Source organism: Bombus terrestris, chromosome 6, assembly GCF_910591885.1.
Source record: "Bombus terrestris chromosome 6, iyBomTerr1.2, whole genome shotgun sequence".
Lineage (NCBI taxonomy): Eukaryota > Metazoa > Arthropoda > Insecta > Hymenoptera > Apidae > Bombus > Bombus terrestris.
The window spans coordinates 3,043,804-3,049,935 of record NC_063274.1 but is presented as its reverse complement, the minus strand read 5'-3'; the positions used below and the strand labels follow the sequence as shown (position 1 = coordinate 3,049,935).

Here is a 6,132-nt window from a genome sequence, read left to right as displayed (position 1 = left end):
TAATAACGGAACTGATATCAGTGATATTGTGATAAAGTTTATCTTCTTGCTACAAGTGGATAAGGTAAACTCGACCGATTGAAACGAACGAAGTCGGCAGTTTCTTTATTATTTGCCGACTCGGAATGTCTGTTTTCTTGTCTTTTTTTTTGCGTAGTGCTGTTATTTAATTATTTAATTAAAAATTACAAAGTTATTATGCACAATGTTTATTATATTTTTGGAACGATGTGTTATTTGTGAAATAAATGTGTTTCACGATACTCACTTTTAAAGCGTGGCAAAAAATCATGCTACTATTAATTTCGCAAGGTAAATGCGTTTTAAAATAAAAAATAGGTATAATAGCACATGTAGAAGATACTACGTGAAAAATAACGTAAAAATAAAGAAGAGAATATTGCTTGCTAATTGGATTCTCTACAAAGTGAGATAACAGAATTATAGAATATATTTTTCAAATAGCATGTAATTTATTGCGCTGACCTAAAATTGCACAAAGCCTAATTTTGATTAATATTTATTAAAACACCGAATACAAGAAATTATCAGGCTTCAAATGCATTGATCTATACATGCTTTGTATAAGTATATTTAAACAATACAGTTTTGCATTTTTTTCCCGTAATCTTTTTATTCTTTGCAGTAATTTTTATTCTCTAAAATAAATTCTGAAATAAATAAAATAAATTCTATAAGAAATTTTATTCTATATCGCAATGAGGATTTTGCAAAAGCCTTAAAAATATATTTGTTTATTTCTTTTCTATTGCAATTGTATCTTGTGCATCGGTATTTTCACAAATGCTCGTGAAAGAGCTATATTATATATTCTAAATATTTTCGATTAATAGCACGTATTACAAAAAAAAAAGAAAATACTACGAAATACTTAAATTGGGGGATAAAGAAAAATATTCCTATGGTTTTGTTTTTAAGTTATGATGACATTTTATGATCCACCTAAGTGATTTGAATGTAATACTGCAGAGACGGACGCTCCATTATTAAACTGAAACATGATTATTAAACTGAGCATTTTATTTATAATAAAATAAACTGTTCCGACTGATATATAGTATTTTCCAGTATTACGAAAACCATACAGATTATCTTAAGAAAAAGTTCTTTGAAAAGTACATTGTAAGTCCGCAGTTAATAATTGATAATACGATTGATACGCGTATTACTGTTATTGATATGATATAGTATAGCGACAAAAAGTAACAAACAAACAGAGAAAAACAAAGATAAAGATGTTCTACAGGAAAACTCTCAGCTAAATAACATAGTATCGCGCGAAATATTTGCTCGATTCGTTCTTCCATCGGACATCAAAGCGCAATTTGCAACATAAATCCGTTTTCTGTGTGCCGCATCGTTCATCGATCGAAACATTCTAATATCCTGCCACCGACAAGTTTCATATTTCTACATTACGCGACGTCTGGCTCCGCGATAACGTAGAATACAGAACGGGGCAATAGAACGAAATAATACCGTCGCTTGTTGTGCTCGATCGAAGAGCAGAAATCACTGCTACGTTTTCATATTTCTTCTTTTTTTTCCCTCTGTTCTTTCGTCGAGCCCCATGGAACAAGCTACTAATTTCATTTGCATGTACGATAGAGAAATTTATTGCGCTCGTGTGTGACTCGCACTATCATACGAGCTCGTTACGCCTTCGATGGCGAATTAATGGCGTTGAAAAGTGATGGAGGTGGAAAAGAATGTAAAACTAAATGAATGGTACTGCGCTTACGGGTTTTATGGTAGTAATTGCGGATAAATAAAGTACATTTTATCTACGGAGTTCATTTTCGCCCGGTACTTTATAATTTCAGAGTTTCCTGCGATAAACGATTAATCATTTCATTGCTTAATCGATGTGATGCAAAGCGGAAAATATAGGAGGACTTAATTCGTTTGAGATAGAGCAAGGAAGTCTGTTTAATTTGTACGACATAAAGAATATCCACATAGTCGTATAATTTACATAAAAATAAAATATAAATATAATTTACGAATATATTTCGAATACTTTGAAGTCATAAATTAATTCACGAATTCCATGAGCATCTCTTAGTAAACTGTACCCTCAAAAAGCAAAATTCTGCTTCAATTCTTTTTACCTAAAAAATGAACTTCTTCTTTCCATCTCGATATTATCCCTTCTTTTCTCAACGGCGCATTCTAAACAGAGGGGGAGGAAAAAATTCTCATTTTCAAGACGTTTCGGATTTAGTTGGCCCAGGTGAAAGAATGGTTAGCTAGCCAAAACTCTCGTGGTCCTCCTTAGAGGTCGGAAATATAACGCGTCGCCTTAAAAGGGTGGCTCCGCGGCGCAGATAAGAACAAAGTGCGAAAATTTCTCCTCGTTTCTGTAGCGTTGGAACCGGTGGCGGCACGCGAGATAAATGCCCTCCTTAAGCAAACGCTCTCGAGGCTAGATTCGAGGATAGCGTCGGCTCGTTTGACGGTGTTACCGGAAAATGAAAAGTAACGGCATCGAGATTTCAGAACGCGCGCATCAGGCCACTCTGCACCACGAAAGAAACGGCAGGGATCGCGTTTAGAAGATAATCCCGCGTGAAAGGGGTTTACGTTGTTTCCCTGCCCACCTTCAATATTTTCCTTCGTCTCGCATTTTTGTCTCATTCCTTTTTGCCTGCTCTTTCCTCGGGAAAGCTTTCCGCTGAGTCTTGTTTATGACAAATTGTCTAGAATTTCGTTATCTCGCCTTCGGAAGAGTTACGTGATATTATATTTTCGGACGTATCGATACACACTACTTGCAAATGAAATTATTCACGTAATTAATATGGGTCTTTGTGTATGTAGAATTTGTTATCGATTAAAAAACCTTGTTCGTATGGATCGTGCGTTCATGCGCTTACGAATCGAGTGAAGAAAATCCGCTGTGCTGGAGTCTTACGCCAACTACATCAGAAATTCTCTTTACGGTGTTGCTTATTTATGGTTGCTCCTGATTCGCAAATTTGAAACTACTGCAATAAATAGAGCCTCGTTCTAAATCTTATAAAATACTCATGGAGATAAGCCAGGAGAGAAAAGAAGCGAAACGAGAAGCGGCTCCCTGAAATATTAATAAGAAAATAGCAGAGTGCGAAGTTAAGCGATTAAAAACTTATTCGTTGATGTTTCTGAAAGAGTTATTACTTTTGGAAACAAACGAACAACTTGTTAAAGGTATTAATTATTTCAAATTATGAGTTTTTAACTAAATACTTCTTAAAAAAAAAAAAAAAACGACGAACGCGTCGATGAAAATTAACATAGTACCGAACGTTTCTCAACTCGTTCGTAAAACTGTAATATTTCTTCTCGATGAGCCACGTAAGATTTCAGCACAGCACTGTACATATAAAAGAGATATTATTTGAACGCAATATGCAAAAAAATGCCAGTATCCTATACTTCGATGATATTTGCTGCAAGAGACAGCCAGCGTAGCACTTGTCTGACTACATATTGGTATATACTACTGTCGTTCTATCTCATCGGAGATATATGCAGCGTTTGTAACATTTTGCAAGAATTCTTCGCAAGAGCTTTGCGTTTTTTACATTTTCATGTTTTCGTTAGCGTATGCGGAAATGAGCAAGGAAAATATGCATAGCAAAAGTAATAGCAAGATTAATTAGACAGCTGCCAAGTGCATAGGATGTTGAGAATATGGAAAACGGGATGAAGTTGTCGCATTCGTGATGAAATTTTTTTTAAATCATACAATATATTACGGAAGCGACGAGCTAACTTAGTCGACGAGATGGAATAATTCGGAGTTAGTTGTAGATAAAACTACGTAAAATTTGAGCATACCTGAAACAAGGAAGAACGTATGTATAGCAAGACATAAAGGGATGCCGCAAATATGACATTATCATTTTGCTATATCAAGAGGTACGTAGAAAAGCGTAATTTTGAGACATAACTATTTACGGCCTCTCAGCGAAATTAATTAAAGAAGTGAAATTTAGTTTGGCCAACTAATTTCAAACTACAATCAATTTTAATGCAGTTTATACAATTTTCAAGTTGGGAGTTTCGTTATTAAAGTTAGAAAACCATTTATAGTGTACTGACGTTATCTATTCGTAGCTCTAAGAACATGTCTATACTTGTTACTGATAAAAATCATTTATTAATACATACTATCTATATGTATTATCCACATAGTGACACAACTTATACTTGTATTCCCAATTATCTTTATCCGACTATATACTAGTTATTTGAATTATGATTCTTAAAATGAGTTATCAAACATTTTCCCGTGACAAATCTGAAATTCTGTACAAAACTAATTATCTTCGTATTATTATACTCGGTACACGCTAGAAAATTCTAAACGCTATTATTCGCAATTTCATCCTAGACACTTTTCCACGCACTATTACACGTAGAACGGCACAAAAATTGCCATAAAATATCAGGACCTGTTGTTTACGAAGCAATTTCCTGGGACAAATTCTAAATTCTATACAACTCGATGAAGCAATTTCGATTACCTTGCGGGTGCACCGGGTCGAGCAATGCCATTTCCGTGTCGATTGCGCGGCTGTTTTATGGTAACTTCCAGCATTTCAGTTACGGAATTAGCTCTCGGGATACACCACAGAAGATGATCATAACGCTTTTTGTGGAAAGCGATGAATAACGAAAAGCAGATATCTTGCAGGTCACGGAAAATCATCTGGTATTGTCATCGCGTCTTCTTCCCTTTCTACCTTCAAAAAAAAGGCGTTGAAATTCTTATGCTTACCGTGAACTGTACACATATAAAGGTCTTAGAGGGTGGAACCACCTCTTTACGGCTCGTAAACTTGCCAATGCCCGTGCATTACCCGAGCTCCGCAGCCATCATAACTTTCCTTCCTTTTATTCCCTTGTATGCTCCTCTATAAAATATCTAAACGCTCCCCCCCCTCCCTCTAAGTCGAGCCGCTACTTCACTACGTGGACAACATCCCCTCTGTCGCCCATGACCCCGCGAGTTGAACACCTAGATATATCATGTGAATTTTTCCACGTGGTCCTCTGCCGCTTCAAGGATCACGATTTGTCGCGGCAGATTCTCTCTCAGACGGGTATCTTCCGACCCGTTATTGCATTCATATCCGCGGTTTCCTTGAGAGGGTTGTATTTACGTCGAGATTGCTGAAAATGAAAAGCTAAGGGAAAGGTAAGGGTGGTAACCGTGGATTTTCTTTCCTCTTTTTATAGATATACCTTTTGCTCCTATATACAGTTATAACGGTTCAGGTAGACCCGAGGAATTTGGGAGATTTTTTAATACGGTACACGAGGCGCAGAATTCAAGGAACGAGGAGAATATAATACGAAAAATTTCATTGGTATTATTTAATTAATATATGAATACGGCACTTTTATCCGGTCACCTGGAGGCGGACGGTACATTCCATTTCCACAGTGATCGCACCGGTTGGTGTATTCTGGTGTATTCGAAGAATAAACTTTTATAGAATTAAATCTTAGATTTGTTTTTTGAAAGTATCGGCCACAGAATGTCTGTGACCATCGGTAGGTACTAAGTAGACCTAAGTTGAAATTGAATAAAAATACGTATGGATTTATAAAACGAAAAACAAATATTCACAGAAGTTTTATTGATCGTATCAGTTCTATTTCGTCATTTTAAAGTTTTCAAAATAATAAAGTTTTCCCAAGTACGAATCGTTTTGATCCTAGGATTATCGAAGTCTCAGAGTCTTCAAGATGCTATAGTGGACAAGGTTCTAAGACCACTGATGCTCCATGATATTCGAGATCTCACGGTTCTCGAAGTGTCTGGGTGCCCGAGATTCCTAGATACATAAGGCGTCAGGAAACACTCAGCAAGTAATACGCCAGAGGCTTACTAGTTTCCTAATTCTCTAGTTTCCTAGTCTCTTATTTGGCGTACTCATAGTTCCAAGTATCATTATAAAAAAGCTAAAAAATTCTGCAAACACCATGGTAAATGATAAACATCTATATATTACTATTAAAATAGACTGTCGTTCATGCCGTCGATAGACAATTTTAATTTATACGATACTGTTTCCATGAAAATCTTTTCTTTAGGTACCAATTACTAACTAGCCATTA

At 35.9% G+C, this 6,132-nt stretch overlaps 1 protein-coding gene across 4 annotated transcripts in view; it reads left to right on the top strand.

The window, feature by feature from the left end:
• The window catches only part of LOC100648204 (FH1/FH2 domain-containing protein 3), a 241,593-nt gene that overhangs the window by 219,685 nt on the left and 15,776 nt on the right, over nucleotides 1-6,132 (top strand). The gene's annotated exons all lie outside the window — the stretch shown is intronic.